General features: G+C 42.8%; 3 long non-coding RNA genes across 14 annotated transcripts; 1 reads left to right on the top strand and 2 right to left on the bottom strand.

The window, feature by feature from the left end:
* Positions 1-1488: 1488 nt before the first annotated feature.
* LOC123162204 (uncharacterized) lies at positions 1489-12579 on the bottom strand. 6 transcript variants are annotated; one of them, XR_006481096.1, is made up of 6 exons: positions 10290-12566; positions 9613-9741; positions 4359-4484; positions 3861-3955; positions 2662-2773; positions 1489-1867 (listed from the first exon to the last, which is right to left on the bottom strand). It is a non-coding gene; the product is annotated as an uncharacterized lncRNA (long non-coding RNA). The 6 variants fall into 6 exon arrangements; XR_006481094.1 differs by having other exon boundaries at positions 2322-3955; positions 10290-12579; XR_006481092.1 differs by having other exon boundaries at positions 2662-3955; positions 10290-12573.
* LOC123162202 (uncharacterized) lies at positions 4683-8630 on the top strand. Of its 7 annotated transcripts, XR_006481089.1 has the most exons (6): positions 4688-5136; positions 5271-5354; positions 5465-5541; positions 5708-7015; positions 7345-7741; positions 7852-8630. It is a non-coding gene; the product is annotated as an uncharacterized lncRNA (long non-coding RNA). The 7 variants fall into 7 exon arrangements; XR_006481090.1 differs by having other exon boundaries at positions 4683-5136; positions 5271-6337; positions 6444-7015; XR_006481087.1 differs by having other exon boundaries at positions 4687-5136; positions 5271-5541.
* A 1368-nt stretch (positions 12580-13947) lies between the features above and the next one.
* LOC123161871 (uncharacterized) lies at positions 13948-14704 on the bottom strand. Its single transcript, XR_006480928.1, has 2 exons — positions 14573-14704; positions 13948-14264 (listed from the first exon to the last, which is right to left on the bottom strand). It is a non-coding gene; the product is annotated as an uncharacterized lncRNA (long non-coding RNA).
* Between the last annotated feature and the right edge of the window lie 2891 nt (positions 14705-17595).

Raw genomic sequence — 17595 nt, 5'->3', positions numbered from 1 at the left:
ATTGTTTGTCTACGCTAGATTTTCCGGAGTGCGAAGCTTGTTACTACGAATCTCTAGATATTTCCGATCGTCAGTAAGGCAAGTTACACTTTGATCATACTTTTCTATACCCAGTTTTTACTATGCATTAGTTTTGGCCCCTCAAATATTTGCATGAGTAGGTCTCGGAACATGTGGTTTGGTTGTGGTACTTGAGGTAGGAACCTATTACCTTTGATCACCCCAGGAATATACATTATGCTCATTTATCACTTGGCCATGCTCGTAGACGGGGATCGGATTGTGATACACATGGAAGTTGTGAGAGATAATAATTTTTGGATAACATTAAGGTGACAACTTTAATACACATCTGGGTGGATTGGTTGGGGCACCTGGAGAAACCAGTGCTTGCCCATTTGGGAAATCCCGGAGTACCCCTGTGATTTTTCATCAGCTCGCCACCTAGGATCAAAGGGATTAGATGATATTTCATGCCTAGAAACTTCCGCGTGCAGCCACGAGCCATTATGTGCTCTGGCATAGTTGAGTAAGTTGTATGAGCTCTTGAAGAGGTGGACTAGCAGATGTAGGGGAAAGTAGGTGTACCGGTCTACCCAGAGTAGAGAGTTAATTCTTCAGAAATACTATGTCTCGATTTTCCGATCATGGATGCGGTCGAGTCTTGTGGGGAGAAGTGTGCAACCTCTGCAGAGTGTATAAACTAACCATGGTTAGCCGTGTCCCCGGTTATGGACATCTTGAGTATCTAGAAGTGGATATTATTGTTGATCTCATCACTTTTTAATAAATGAATTGGGTTTAATGATGATACTTGATTAATGTTGGGATTTCAGTTGGAGGAACATTCTCAAATATTGGTTTAACTTTGTAGTAAATAAAACTAGTTGACCCGTTGCGCCAAATGGCGCAGAGACCCACTAAACCAATGTTGCCGATGAAAATAGTTTCATTTTGCAATGACATATTCGATATTAGTAGTAGAAAGTTCATTTTTTAAACCATGAAAATATGGTTATCACGCTGTGAAATCCGAGTTTGAAAAAAACTTATATTTGTGTAACATGTACAGACGAGCTAAGGAAGCATTGTTTTAGTCGAAAATATGGTTATCATGGACCCCGTTTCGCCAAATGGCGCAGAGGCGCGCTAAATCCATCCACGCGATGAAAAAAAACATCCATGATTTAATCCCCTTTAATAAGAAACATGATGGATTGTTGTCTACAATGAGATGTATATACACATTTTAATTTGATAGCACAAAATACATGCTACTATGTTCGCAGAGGCCCAATTGAAATCATGTTCACATTGAAACATTTGTATTCTTAGACTTTGTGTTTAAGCAAAAAATGCATAGCCTTTTTTTTTAATATATGTGCCATTAAAATCATGAGTGCTTTTAAAATATTCTCATTAGTTGAGAGCATTAGGTTTTGAGCAAACATGTATGATAGGAGCTTTCACCCTCTTGTATAATAAAAATAATGAAGGAGCATCAAACATTGAATATCAGTTGAACAATAGTTCCAAACTCCATAATAGCAATAGCTATCATCTATGGCATTTGTTTTATAACCATCAAACATGCCTAAAACATCATTTCTATTGAAATCCACATGACAAGTACTAATGGTAAGGGGCACCATCACATAGATTAAAGAAAAAAAAGATTAGTCAATAGTTCAACACTAAAGCATCGACCATTTGCATGGTGGTAGGAGCAAGTGGCAATGTGTCAAGCCTCTAAGTTGCGGTAGATATCTTGAAGCCTTGCAGTGCTCCATGGTCAGCAATACATCGTCATACGCACATTTTCGCTACAACCGATGCATGCACCTCAAACAACATGCTGGTGTTTTACCTGATAAAATAGATAGTGATACAAATTTATTTGCTAGATGCAAATTATATCAGCGACTTGTATGAAATAAATGCAATGTTTCATTAAGACCACTATCCGACTATTTTTATAGAAAGAACCAAAACTGAATCCAGAAAACAAATGTTGTTCTCCCCTGTAATATCTAAATGAGCTAGTCCATAAATTTAATCTGATTTCGACATCAGAAGGGCTTCTATTCAATTTTGTGAGCATGTTGAACACACCATACTATATTCTAACAGTCAATAAACCATCAAAATAAACAAACACAAATAAAATAAACCTCCACATTCGTTATGGTTTAGTTGAACTCTACATACTAAATAAAGAGGACCATGGAGAGAAGCATGCAGAAACTAACACTAGGCGAGGGAGCGGCACACATCTTTAGAAAATACAATAAAATGTGAATGATAGAGAGGTAGAGAAGCACCTAATTTCCTTGGTCCTATTTCTTCTTTCTCGGATATGCACCATCATGTTTAGAAAATCCATATATTAGTAATTTTAGAGATGTACATTAGAGAAATTGCTCAGCAAACAATCCAATTAGATATACAAGGAGCTAGCAATATATGAGACTTTTATACTAAGTGCGACCAAAGGCAGCTAGTTGATACTCCATCACACACTATATATACAAATATGACAATGTAAAAAAGTTTGATCACAACCAACATTGATCTGCTAGTTAGGGGATCTCTATTTTGCTGAAGTGAACAATGTATATGCAAAAGTCTACATAGTTTCAAGAGTATAGAATGTAATCCCACCTTCCCATGTGCTTGCCACACTAATACACTATAGGTTGCCAATCCTAAGTTAACTTGCCAACAACCTAGATTGCACGTTATGTCGCAGACTCGTGGGAGACACGCCGGCAACCTGCAAGCCAAGATGATGGGAAGGGGGAGGGGGCGGTTAGAGAGAGAGACAACACAACAATGACTTGCAAGCATGTGATTTATAGTGCAGTAATTATCACATGACATTGGGAGGAAAACAAAAAATCAGGCGCTGACAATTAGTAGGACATACATTCGGAGGAAAACAAAAAATCATGTGTGACGCTAAAGTTAGTCCAAGCATCTCCATGTCAGAACATCCACACCATTTCACTTCTAAAGTTCACCTCTACATACCTTTTTACTAAACAACGTTTTGCCAGAATGTCATATACCTTTTCAGCACAACAATCCTTTTTTTATATACAGAGCAATGTGAACAGAAACTAATCTTAGTGAACTAAAAGTTATTCTCCATGCTAATAAAGAGTGCCAATCAGTAAGCATAGAAGTGCGTATTGCCACAGTAAGCATTCCCCTTGTGGTCAAGAGGAATCGAACAACATATAAAGAATCTTGTTCGAAGTATATCCAAACCTGTAGCTTGGAAAGCGAAAACAATGCAAGACACATGAGACTTGGCGGATGTATATTTCCAAAAGAACACAGCCGAACCTTTGTGTGCAAAGATCATAGGGCGAAAACTTATCAATCCTTGAACTGGTTACAGTATAAACAAAATTAATCCTGCTGTACAATAAAACCATTATGACCTACTAAACCCAACCAGACAAAATGATCCATTTGAATACAGGACATTTGATGTGTCGTTAATTGCTAGTTGTTAAAAGAAATTGGAATAGAATCATGGTGCAAACATAGCTTGTATTGCCGTTTACAGAACGAAGGAAATTCAAACAATATTTTAACAATAATTTATCTTCCATCGTAATGATAGCCTCATACAGCGCCACATCTCTAACCTTGAGCTTTTTGAAAAATACCATATGTTAGATGGCTGCAAATGCTTCTATTCTCCTTCTTAATTTGTTGCAATGTAAATTTGTAAGATATACATGCAATTCCAGCTAGAAATACACTGACAAATTGCCATCAAAATCATTATGGAAAATTAAGAACATGTTTCACCTTTTTGTTGACAGAAAATAAAGAAAGAAAGAACATACGGGAATTTTAATATGAGTAGCAGAGAGGTGGAGAACCATAATCCTTCTTCGGGCAAAGAGAAGAACAGACGGCTCGGTGTCGGGGGGCTTGGCGCCTGCTGAGGAACGCATGACATTATTGGATTGACCTCTTGGCAGATGAGCATGCACGAAGAACATCAATACAAAAAGTGATATAAAATATTAATAAATTTTAGGTTCATTTATGTTATTTGAAGCCAAAATGTCCTAGCCAAAGAGAGTTGTACCAGCAGAACAAAGATTACAGTTTTTTTGGAAGCCACAAGAACATATGACCAAATACACTCATGCTATTCATACTATTGCTACAACAGAATGTGCAAAAATTCTTAATGTTCTTTCTCTCGATGAGAAAAACAGGATGTTTGCATTATGGAATAGGATGAAACGATTGCCAATTAGCTGTAGCCAAACTAAGCAAAGTGATTCATGCATTAGGGGGTGGTTGGTTTTAGAGATGTTGTCTGGTTTCTAGACCTGCAGGCAGCCGACAGTGTCTCTGGTTGTACTCCTCGGTGAATCCGGACATTGGGCAGGTTGTTGATGGACGCCCTCAGCATATGCCGTTGGTGCCCTCGATCTTGAATAGTCCACTGCATTCACCTGGCCATCAATAATATTTTGCATCAAATATTAGAGAATCCTATAAAGCAAGTTCTTCTAATCTACTACCCCTATAAAAGGAAGAGAGAGGCAGATCCAAATAATCTGCACCGTACAGTTCTCAGATTTAGCGTACCAGATTCATTCCATGTTTAACACCAAGCCACTAACCACGTCTTACCGCTAAACACTCCCTAAAAAAAACCTAAACACAACGCACGCCACGACCCTCGCCACGCCGCTCCCGCAGCGCCTCGCCCCCGCGCCTCCCCAACCGCCCCGCCTCCGCCGCACCACGCTGCCGATCCTCCCGTGCGGTTCAATGCCCCGCTGCCCCGGTCCTCCCGCAGCCTCCGCCGCCGATCCTCCCGCGCGGTTCGCCGCCCGCCGCCCCCCGGTCCTCCCGCAGCCTCCACCTCGTCTGCCGCTCCACGGATGGGAGCTAATCGGGGGAGCAGGAAATCCCCGTCCCCACGTATGAGCCCCCGCCACTCTCCGAAACGGCTCGACCGCCCAGCGACGAGCTGCCCGCCGGCGCCCGACCAGTTCGGCTCTCGCGGCTGGTGGACGCGCCCTTGCTGTTGCCGACGAGCGACGCCGGCTCGCTGCCGCCGCACTGGCCCTCCCAAGCGTCTTCTGTCTTCTGTCAATGGTTACAACTCATGTTCCCCTCTATTTTCTCTTTGAATTTTCTTTTGTGACGGTCAGGACCTGCAAAGCTAAGATTATGCCGATTGACATGCCAATTGGAGATGAGTTGAGGAATTTTTACGTGTTTGGTACAAGGACATGAGAGGTCAAGGAGTTTCCATTGGGACATCAGGACATGCTCCTCCATCTCCACCGCTGGACGACATCCAACATCGCTAGGTAAATTCCAGTTTTTGCAAATTCCAGTTCTTGATGTTTAAAACTGGATGATCTGCACCCAACCCCTCTATTGTTCTATTTCTGCTTATAAATCTGATTTGGTTGTTCAGTTCATGCACTTACGGACTGATGAAAAAATGGAAATGAAGAAGAAGAAAAGACGAATAGCAATATTATCATTCGCGGGGTTCGTTTTTAACCTTGGTTCCTAACCAATATTCGCTTCATAATTCTGCCGGAGAGATTCACACTATCATTCATATTACGGATATTGTTCATAACCAGTATTCTCTTTTATCTAATTATATGTACAAAAAGGAGTAATCTGAACTGAATTCATGATATGTTAACAGTCTAACCGACATCTTGGATGTGTGAATGCTTTCTTCGGTCTGATAAGTAACCAACAATTCATGGTACACTGGGAATTTTTTCCATACTTTTAGCACTTCACTGTGAATAAAGCAAATACTTTCACAACAAAGGTTGTTACCTCCAGGGTATTTTTCATCTATAATTCTTCCAGCTTTAGGGACTGCTCAATTGGTACTGGACAATACAACAAAAGAAATGTGCATATTGTCCACATCTACAGGTATGCATGGGCAACAGAGCTTTATGCCCACAAATAATATCTTAGGCTGCTCCTTTTAAATGACAGAGATTCACACTGCCATTCATAGATAAAATATAGTTCCTAAGCAGTATTCTAAATCTAATTATATGTACATCAATTAATAAGCAGTGTCTGAATAGACGGATGCTAGCCACACCCTTGCAAGGACACCACGGTGGCTCGGCAACACACTTTCAGGCTTGCCTCTCACTCCCTACGCAGCCCCTCTCCAGTGGATGTTATTATTGTGGTTACTCGATCGAGTGGACTGTATAACTTTATTGTTGTTGTTACTCCATGAACTAATATGACCTTTGCATCGAACCTTTTCTCCAGTAGATGGAGCTGATGATCTTTGTATGTTTCGGTAGGCCCTTGTGAAGGATCTTCACACTAAAGGCTCCTCATGTTCTCAAGATTATTCAAGCAGTAAGCTGTGAGATGAATTTCTTTTTGGTTTCCTTTTGTTTCAGAGAAAGCAACGGACTCTATGCCATATGGTTTCCCTTTTGTTGTTGAGCAAGCAACTAACTGTATCTCTCAAGCAATTTACTCATACGTTTGATTGGAAAGAGACAACAACCATTTGTTCTGCGACACTACTATCTGACAGGTACTCAATATTATACTAATCGTCAATGCTATAGAAGTATTCATCCATGAATAATGAGACTGAAGCCCATTTGAGGTAATGAGACTTTGTCCCGATTCCAGAGATGTACTAAATTCTGAAGTTTGTTGTATGACACTACTATCTGAGAAGTATATTTTTTGACACTTACTTAAGTGTATTGGATTGGGTAAACTAATTAGCCCTATGTATCAGTTTGTGGTGTGCGTTCTAATGTGTGCTTTTGTTGTTGTTGTCATTGTCCTCAATAGATCATTCAAATGTTGGATTCATGGCTTGCTAGAATAGATGATTTGTGAATCCAATGTGTTCTTTTGCTGTTGTTGTTAGGTTGTTAATTCATCAAAGGCGGCTACCGAGTATACATACTGTGTTCATATCGCCTGCCTTCTTAGGAAAAATCCTGTACTGAAGGTAAGCTATTCTTTATTTACATTTAATTTGTTTCCTCCTGCTACTTGTACAATTTGCTACATAAATCTTTTGACTACTTTCCTGAATTTTAGATCCTATTTCCACCGTTACCTGCATTTTGTATTCAGAACCATATGCTTATTAAGTGTAGAAAAACACTTGCGAGTTCTGTTAGTTGACTGTGTCGTTGTAGCTTTAGGCATTTAGCTGTACATAACTGTCAAAGTAGGCAAACAAATGTAGGTCTGATTAAGTGATCAGCATGCATGCATGAACTACTTACTGTTATTCAGAGATGCAGTCTGACAGTACAAACTTCATTTGCTCAGATGCTCACGGAATTGCGGAGAACGGCTCATTTTTAATGCCCAATTGTGACACATATCATACCAGGCCAAAGTCTTTTCCGTGTCGTCTAAATCTATCTTGTATATCTGATCACCGAGTGTTTTTTTTCCTATACCAAGTATCATTCGAAGGGGCGACATACCCAATTCTCAGATCCCTCAAGCAACAGATGTAGTGTTGTCAGTCTCTGTGGATGTGAATCTGTCTGCTCCTAGGCAACAATAGAGGGGTGATTGGGATATACTGAGGGTTAGTGGAGTCAGTCACCAGCCTCTCCGTTGTTTCAACAACAGCATCAAGCGGCGCTAAAACATGTCAGTTACTTTCATCTTGGGCATAGCCAACCTTATTGGTGGACTGACCCTCATTTTTCACAACGTAACGAACTTTTCTCCTGTCTGAATTTTCAAAATATTTTGCTGAACATTACAAAAAACCCTAAACCCTAAACTCTAAAAACTAACATATCATTTTCTTGTGGATACCAGATTGCTGATCTGAGAGACATAGAAGACATGAACAAGGAAAAAAATGAGAAGGTCGGCCACTATTGGCTCAAGCTCAGGAGGTGGTCGAAAGCCCAGCTCCACATGGTCCTAGCACTATTGTCACACATGGTGTTTGGGCCACTTCCAACGGTGCTCCGCGGGTTGTCGTTCCGCGAGAGCAATGACTGGGAGAACAAGATGATGAACGTCACCGGTGCTTCGCTCGCGTGCATCGCGCTGCTTGCGCTCGGGACGTGCATGTCCACAAAAGAGCCATGACATACTTCAAGACTCTAATTTACTACCTGACCATTGCCGTGAGCTTGTCCGGAATATCGTACGTTGCCGGTGTGCTGATCACGAGGCTTCTCAAACACTTTGGCACCATCGATCTAGGTGGTGCATTGGCTCCTCATGCTTCTCCAGGCCTGTTGTTCTCTCATTTAGGTCGTGCACATACGTCTGACCGAGGGCTCAATCTGAAGGCTTAAGTTCCTCGGAGCATTGATGGTATAAAAAAGAGAAGACATGTGTGAGTTCAAGAGAAAGTGCATGAAAAAACATCCCAATCTTTTTGAGTTGCTACCTGCTGTTTTGTTAAAATTCTGGTGTAGATACTATCATTTATGTCAAAATGTGTGATCTTGGTCACTCGAGCTCATCTCTATCGTCGAATATTACTATCAGTTATTTTAGAGCAGGGAAAATTACAAGTCCAGTCTTTCCTTCCTTTTTCTGAGGAAAAAGATGCCATTCTTTGGAAGATTGTGAAGAAAGCAGGTTGTTGGCTTCCTATCAAATTATGATCAATAGCTAATGTTATGTTTTGTTTAAAAAAACACATTAATTTGTAGACACCTGAAGTTTCTGTATTCTGAGATATAACATTTTGCACCAAATACTTATATTAACTATTGTTCATTTGTACTTCCTCCATTCCATAGTTTTCCTTTTTTCTCTTCCGAAAAAAAGTAAGTCCTGAAAGCTCATGGCGAAGTTTCCAATCCGACACTAAAAAATATGGGAGGAAACCGGTGCCTAAATCTAATTGCTTTTGAGCATCTTTCAATAAATTTTGTTTTTCACCTCGGATTAGACAAAATCCTTTTGCATCCTAAACAACTGTTCGCTTCCCCGTCGACTCAGCTCACGAAGCGATAAAAAAAGACTAACATAGCCTGCATGGCCTAGCTTTGCCAGGCATTGATCAAGAGAACCAGGATAGTTTTTTCTTATATCTCTCAAACATAGTCGGTCTACTCGTGATTGATACAAAGTGATAACAAATATGTTCATTGTATTTTATTACTTTTTGGTTTATTTTGCTGATGTTTTTGTTCTAGGGTGGCCTATGATTTTTCACATAATTATTATAGTTTTAAATAGCGGGCTACGCCAAATAGCGATGGTCTTTAAAAGTACCAACACCAAGGCTATAATTGACTATTTCATAACTTTAGTGGATATACGTGCATGAATGGCATCCTACTCAAACCGCTATAGCGGGGCTATATTGGCGGTATAGCCGGCTATCTAAAACTTTGATTACTTGAAAAGATTCTAAAACTTTTATAATACGCACGTGCAAATTTACTAGTACTATAGAAACATAATCTAATAATTAATATATTGACAACACTATTGCTTGAAGGGTCCAGTTGGAAGCTCCTAATAATTGTAGACTGCCAGGCAATCTCTGTGTGCTGCAATCTTCAAGCATATTTGGTAACCAACTTATTCATTGATAATGAGAAGAACTACCTGAGTAGCTGAGGAGGGCAGCGAGGAGGATGGCTTGTATTCACTAAAATCCAATCTTGTTCAGTGATGGGATATAAAGCATACATGTCCCTGAAGCTGCAATGCCAATGATCTATTGTGATAAGGTTCCTGAAATTCATGATATGATACAAAATCATTTTGAGTAGTAGGCAAGCACACCATAACTGAATCAATCAGCAAGCAAAAGTCACACTCCAATTTTGAAGCATACAAAACTATGCTCTGAGGCTGAACTTATTTAGAAACTTAATAACTAAACTATATATGTGAGCTAGTAACCTCTCCCGTATACTGAAAAGGAAAGACTGCTAGTAAAAAGAGACAACAAGACAACCTATATGCCCAAGCTCCAGAGAAAGAAATAACCCAAATACACTGTCAAAAACAGGAAAAACTGCAGGGGAAAAAAAGATCGACCTGAACAGATTGTAGGAAAGACAAAAGTAATCTCAAATTATTTGTTCTTTCAGAGTTGAATTACTCCTTACAAAGCAAATGGCCAAGCTGGCTATAGGAAGGAACACCCAAAAACATGGCAAGAAAAGGGCCAAGCTGGCAGAAGAAGCTCACGGGCAAGATGCAACCCGAAGTAAAGAGGGAGTCCGGCAGCGTATCTTCATCTGCAGCGAGAGAGAGAAATCAGTAGGGAACCTCACCTTGGCATCAGCCGTTGCTTGATGGTTGTGCCGCTCCCCAAAATCTGCCTGTGGTTGCCTGACCCCGCTGCCGCACATATGCTGCTATGCGGACACGTACACCTTGCGTCATTGTAGACCGGCGCACCTCCTCGTGCCGCACTTGTTGCTGCCCTCGAGCGCGGACGTGATCCTCCCATACGGCTCGCGGGCCACCAAGGCCGAGCTCTCATACGCGTCGCCGTCGCTGGCTGCGTCGGCGGCAGGGTTCCTCCAGTACGGAGGGGCTATGTACTGGTTGGGCTGCTCCGGGGCCTCGCGGTGCACGTTGCCACCAGCTTGCTCCGAGGCATACCTCCTATGTGCCAGGCACGCGCGTTCCGAGCCGTGGGGCACGCCATCTTGAAATGCCTGCGGGGAGGCCGCGCCCATCTTACCGGACTTCGCGCACCGTGCGTCCGCCGATGACATCTGCTCATGGTCGCCTGTCCCCGCTTCCGCACACATGCTGCCATGAGCAGCAAGGTGGATGCAGAGGGCGAGCCGATCCGCCTCCCTGGCTGGCATCCGCGCCTCTCCTCCTTCTCCGGCCGGCGACGCCCGGTTGAGCTGCTCCTCCCGCGGCTTCCTCGCGAGCTGGGGCTGCAGGGGGGGAGGGAGGACCGGAGGACGGAGGTGGCGCGGCGGCTGTGTTGACCAGGAAGGGAGGAGCGAGGATGAGAGAGGGCACACGCTCCTGCTGTCGTAGACGAGACACGGCATGGCGCAGGAGTCGGGCAGAGCACGACGCACGAGTCAGGCCCACAACTCTCTCCAGCACCAAACAAACCGACGACACAGCTACCCCGACGAGACGCGCATCCACTGCAGCCGACGAGCGGGACCAGGAGTAGCGGCGGCCCACTCGTCATCGCGACTAGCCAAAGGCAGGTGCAGAAACCGGGTGCACACGCATTGGCTGACCCCCTCCGTTGCTGCCTCCACAACGCACGACGCGCTGCCCACAATTCACGCGTGCGGGGAACGAGGGAAGACCCGCCAAAAGTGGCTAACCAGAAGAAACTCTAACCCACACCGGGATATGGGCAGCCAGCGCAGCCGACGAGCGGGCCCAGGAAAGCACTGGCCCACCGATCATCGGTATAGCACAGATGCGGGTGCAAAAAAACCGGGTGCATACATGTCCGCCAACCCCTCCGCAACGTCCCGGCGACGCAAAGACCCAGCCTGCGCGCGACGCGACACGTGATGCAGCAGGACTCGCTCACGCGAGGGAATTTGACCCAGCCAATAGAAGGCCTAGACGAGCCCACCAGTCATCGTGCACCCACAAAACAACCTTGGGTCAAAACGATCTGTAAAAATCAAACGGCCAGAACATCAGCGTTGACGCGACCAGGCCCGATCGAAGGGTAAAAACGAAGTGAAATCGGAGGAGCCCTCGGGTGGGCGGGTCGCCCAGCCTCCTTATTGGTTTAAATATATTCCTTTGTTGTAGGGAAAAATTAGCTTTATGCAAAACATTTAAACTTAGAGCCTCCACCAGCCAAATATGCATATAGATATAATTTCTTGAATTTATTTGCTTTACTAGTAAACATGCCCGTGCGTTGCACCGGGAGAAAAAAAATGATGTGCTTTGCTGGGAAGCAAATGCCAATTGTCATTAATTAGGTTGGCCGGGTAGAGGATAAGTTTGATGATGGCAGAAATGATGGATCAATTAACAATAGGATTCTTTGGGGCGCTAATTCGAAACTTGTGACATGAATCCTAATCAACTAATCGGGTGGACAACCTTATCTTTAGACTAACATATTGATAACAAAACTATTCTACATGTAGTTTTTATTTTGAGTTACTAACATCAGACAATAAAAATATGGTATACTTCGTCCGACGTCCATGCATGCATACTTCTGTCGCTGACCGTGAAATCCTTGTTGTATAGATGTTCTAACTTACTGTTCTATTACGATATATGTATGATTCTTTATTGTAATTGCATCTTTGCTTAGTCTGTTGCGCCTCAGTTCACAATTAGATGCAATTTGCTTTGTTCTCCTTTTAGATGATTATCATTAAATAAAGTTAACACTATCATACATAGAATTATTAATGTCTTTAAATCATGGTGGTAGGATATAACAACTTCTGTAATTACCTTTGTTCAAGAAAGCAAGCTAGTTCATTAAAGTAGGCTATTTTTGTTTACTATATTCTTTTATTTAAATAATATTTTTGTATTGTGGTATACATATACATAGTTTCAAATAAGTATAACTGATTTAACTAATGACGGCTCATGTGTCGCTAGTGTCCTGTTTTTCATGGATACAATTTGGGAAGCAGAAAAATGTTACGACATTGCAGATCAGGTTAGCTATTGTACTACTATCAGACAATAAAGTTTTTTCACACATAACAATAGCTTTATTGAGATCAACTAAAGACTCTATTGTCATGACACGTAGATGTGTGTGTTTTGGCATCGATGATTTTTTTGCACACATATGAACCGTGATCAATCCATCTATGTATGGTGTTTGTTTCCTTTTCAGTTTTGTCAATATGAGTTCCCGAGGACATAAATAGAGTAAAAAAAATTAGAAGTGTCGGCGAGAGTTCATGTCGCTCTGAGCCAACATGAACGCGGCACCGGTGCTCTGGACGGTGTTGAACATTTCAGACGGGAAGGAACGCGGATGAGGGAGTGGATTTTGGTTGGGACAGGGCAGTCATAATCATGCCCGACAGCGCTTCGGACGCCCGCAATGTCCTTGCGCCGAGTTTTTTTCGTTTTCTCATAAAAAGTAGGTTCAGACCGGGTGGCGAACCGATACAGGCTCATATTGGATGGCAAAACATGCCGGGACCGGCGGTCCAGCCGGTTGCGGGCGCTTTGAATGTCGGCGTTGAAGATGCCTTTACACACTCTTCGAGAGTTTAATAATTCATTTAAAGTATTTTATAAAATTATCAAAAGATTTGAATTCTTATGATTTTGATACGTATTTTTATTATCGAGGTTGTATGATTTGGATGGTTATATTTCATTTTCAATGTCTTTTTTGCACAAAAAGTATATTATATGTTCTCATTATGCGTCCATATACTCCGTGTACAAACGGCTGTTAAAAACAAAACAATGCTGGGGCTGAGCGGCCGGCATGTATAATTCCCCATAGGCACGTGTACTTCCACCATTGTAGAGCTTGCTTATCCACTCGTGTCTCCACCGAGAAGCACATCTGCAATTCTGCTTCTGCCCAGACCGAGCATGTAGCTTCTCTTTCGAGAGATCCACATCCCGACCTCCCGTTGCTCTGGGACACGCCGCCGCTGCCGCTTACGCCTACCGCCGCCAGGATCCCCCCTCCCAAGCTCCACCCGGCCATGGCGCGGGCAGATGGGAAACCCCCCCACTCCACCGGTCATTGCGTGAGCTACACACCCGCGCCACCGGGGAGTCTCCAATGACGGAGATGACCGGCTCCTCTGTAGAGGAGTTGGCACCGGCCAGCTAGAGGCCGCCGTCGCTCCAGCACCGACGGCCACTCACTCTCGTAGAGGCCGGCCCTGTCGCCTTGTTACTACGTCCTCGCCTTGTCCTGTGCTCGTTCGCCATGGATCTTGCTTCAGTGTTCCTCTTTCGGTCTCTGCTCTCTCTGTTTGCTGATTTGCAGCCAGCAACACACCAATTTGGTGTCTTATTTTCCACTTTTACTCGCTCAAATAGTCTATAAATTTATCTGTTTGTTGATTCTCTAGTCAGCTTGCTGATTTCCGGGCAACTCGCGATGGTATATAAATTGGTGCCGCCTCCCCGCCATGGCCGCCGCCCCCCACAAGCTTGCACCGCGGTGGTCCGCCGCTCCGACGCCGAAGAACTCCTCACTCTGGCCGACTCTCCATGTTTTCCTCCTTCATCTCCACGCATGCCTCCCGCCTCGCTGCCGTCGCCTGATGCGGGCACCCGAGCGCAGCGCCGCCTCCCTGCCATGGCCGCCCCGGCAAGTTAGAAACTTCGCCCGTCCACGCAGATCGAGCAAGGGGAGGCCGGCGGACGGGCGGATCAACGCGGGAGGCTTGGTTGTGGCTGGATCCAGGGCGCGGCGGAGCAGAGGATGTGGATCCGGGCAGTGGCGGCCGGATCCCGTCAGAGTCGTGGGCGGAGGCGGGCGGCGCGGCTGCCGGCGAAGCTCGGGGCGGCCATGGCGGCGCTGCCATGAGAGGGGGAGAGAGATGGGGAGAGGGAGGGAGGAAGGAGATGGAGGAGGAGAAGGCAGAGGCGGCGACATGACCTGGTCACGGCGGCGGTGATCTCCGGTGAGGCCGGCCGGCACGGCGACGCGATAGAGGAAAGCGGGGTCAGGGCGAGCGCGTGGCGCGGAGCCGAGCTCCCTGGCTTGGACGCACACGTTTCTGCTCCTAAAAAGGACTGCGGGTAGGGTAGAAACAAATGCAGGACCGTTTCTATAAAAACGAAGCGTTTTCTTAGGTACCGACTTAAAAGTAGGACTGCGGGTTGAATTCTTAGAAATAGAAGGACTTTTATGCAAATATAACGACGCCGTACGACCAGAAGCAGTAGCCGCTTTATTAGTAGGTAAAGATAGTGTAAGTCTGCCAGCATATTCAATGTGCTGACCTACACGGCTACAACGTCTCATGTTGCAGACTTTACCAATGAAGAATAAGGTGCGATAGATCGTTATCATGCACTCAGCTATGCCATTGGAGTTGACGGACTCATTTATCTTTAAAGCTTCCACAGTTATTTGGTTTAGATGGCCTTTAGCCATTATATTTGTGTAACAGATACTCTTTATGAGGACCTTAATGTAATAAGTGTGTGACTGAAACTCTGTTATAATTCCTCAAGTATTGTGTGTGTTAGCATACTGATACAGGGATGACACTTAAGCACAGAGACTTCGGTCCATTGGGATCGTGGTCGCTACACAAGGAAGATCCAAGCAACTAAGCTTGGGGATGCCCCGGAAGGCATCCCCTCTTTAGTCTCCAACATTATCGGTAATCTTACTTGGGGCTATATTTTCATTTGTCACATGATATGAGTTTTGCTTGGAGGGTCATTTTATTTTGTTTTGATTTGCTTGCTGCTATCTATAATAATGTTTTGCATCTTTTACTTCAATAAATATGTCAAGTATAGCCTTTGCCATGTTTATTTTACAAGTTTATGAGTTGTTATTTCAAAACAGAAAGGTTATTATTGTTGCAAAACTTCTCTAAAAAAGTCAGAATATGATAAGATTTTGAAACTTTTTGCACAATAAGCTATAATAAATTTTCCATAGGGTGGTAATTTTTAAGAATGTTTTGAGTCAGGGAAGTATGGATCCTCTTGCATCCTTTACAGACTCTCCTGTTTAGACAAATTGCTGTTATGTTTGTATTGTTTGCATATCTTTGTTTGTTTAATGATTCTATTTGAGGATAGGAGTATTAAATATGGAGAGGCATTTAGTAAGCAATGTTAAATAATAATTTTAATGATTTGCTACAGTAGAGAATGATAAGGTTTTGCATTGATTTATACTAACTAATCTCACGAGTTCTTGTTGAGTTTTATGTGGATGAAGTTTTTGAGATTTAGGCAAACCGTGATATAAGAGGAATTAAGGAGACACAAAAGCTCAAGCTTGGGGATGCCCAAGGCATCCCATGTTAATACTCCAAGAATTCTCAAGCATCTAAGCTTGGGGATTCCCTGGTAGGCATCCCACCTTTCTTATTCAACAATTATCGGTTAGTATCGGTTGAGCCTAAGTTTTTGCTTCTTCACAGGATGTGTGCTATCCTTGGAAGGTCATTTTATTTTGTTTTGCTTGCTGTTTTAATAAAATACTTAGATTTGAAAGTTTTTAAATAAGAGAGAGTCCTCACATAGCTACCTATTTACTTAACTAATTGCTTGATCTTCACTTTTATCTTTTTGGAGTAGTTTGTCATTCACTCTCATGCTTTACTTAGATTATTTTGAGAGATGAAAATTTTTATGCTCATGTTCTTCACTTAAATTTGTTTTGAGCTTGTCAAAAGCAATTGCAACATATGAAACTAGTCCCAAAGTGATAGATATTCAAGAGGGATATAATAAAAACTTTCATGAAGATCATTGGACACAATAAACTTGATTCTTTGTAATAGTTTTGAGATATGGTGATAGTGATATGTGAGTCATGTTGATGAGTAATTATGCCTTAGTAAGAATATTGGTGTTAAGGTTTTTGATTCTGTAAGCAAGCACGGAAGTCAATAGTTATGCAATGAAATTACATCCTACTTGTGGTGCATTATTCGGTGTTAGTTATGCTTAATGCTCGCTTATGAGATTTTTTTGTTTCTTGGTTGGATGCTTCTCAATCTTTTTGCTAGCCTTCTCTTGTACCAGGTAGAAATACTACTTGTGCATCCAAAATACTTAAACCCAGTTTTGCCATATGAGTCCACCATACCTACCTATATGCGGCATTTCCGTGTCATTCTAAGCAAATTGGTATGTGCCATCTCTAATTTTCAAAATAAATTTCCTTTTTGTGTACTCGTACTGCTCATGAAGCGTCAGGGGGTGGCCAATATTTTCCATGCCAGATGTGTTATTCTCAAGATGAGTGTTTATTCACTAGTCATTGCATGAGAGTACGGCAAAGGTATTAGGGATGCCCACTCCCGAAATGACAAATGAATTTACTTTATGGTTGTCAAATAATAAATTCCTTGGGAAGTGTTGGTATGGAGGGCACCCGTGGATACGGTTAGCCATGGATTGTGAAAGAATGGTGGAAAAGGGAATAAACTTAATTTTCTGTTTGGGAAGCGCCTATGATATATCTATCATGGAAATTGTTGGGAATTACTCGGTCATTTTAATTGACGGGAAAAGTATGCCTCTCAAAATGTTTTTATCTCTCAATTTAAGTTTTGAGCTCTGGCACCTCTACAAATCCCTATTTCCGTGTGCGAAGGGACTTTCTATTTACTTTATGCAATTTTACTTTTACTTGAGTCTACATCTTCTCTTATAAGCACCAACTAAGGGGCACTATGATCGTACTTGAGCATTGGATGTAGCTAATATGAGAGTGTGTTTCATTAATGGATCAACGACTGAGCATGATGGGCTAGGGATAACTTGCTTTAGTGTTGATATTTTGAAAGACATGGTTGCTTGTTGATATGCTTGAGTATTGAAATCTTCATGTCAAAACTAGACTATTGCTTTGAACCATATGAAAGTCCATTTGTCTATGCTACAAAAGAAAAGAATGTGACGAACATGATAGCAGCATTGCACATC

The sequence above is a fragment of the Triticum aestivum genome, chromosome 7B (assembly GCF_018294505.1).
Source record: "Triticum aestivum cultivar Chinese Spring chromosome 7B, IWGSC CS RefSeq v2.1, whole genome shotgun sequence".
In the NCBI taxonomy this organism is placed as follows: Eukaryota; Viridiplantae; Streptophyta; class Magnoliopsida; order Poales; family Poaceae; genus Triticum; species Triticum aestivum.
This window is presented reverse-complemented; position numbering and strand designations above follow the sequence as displayed.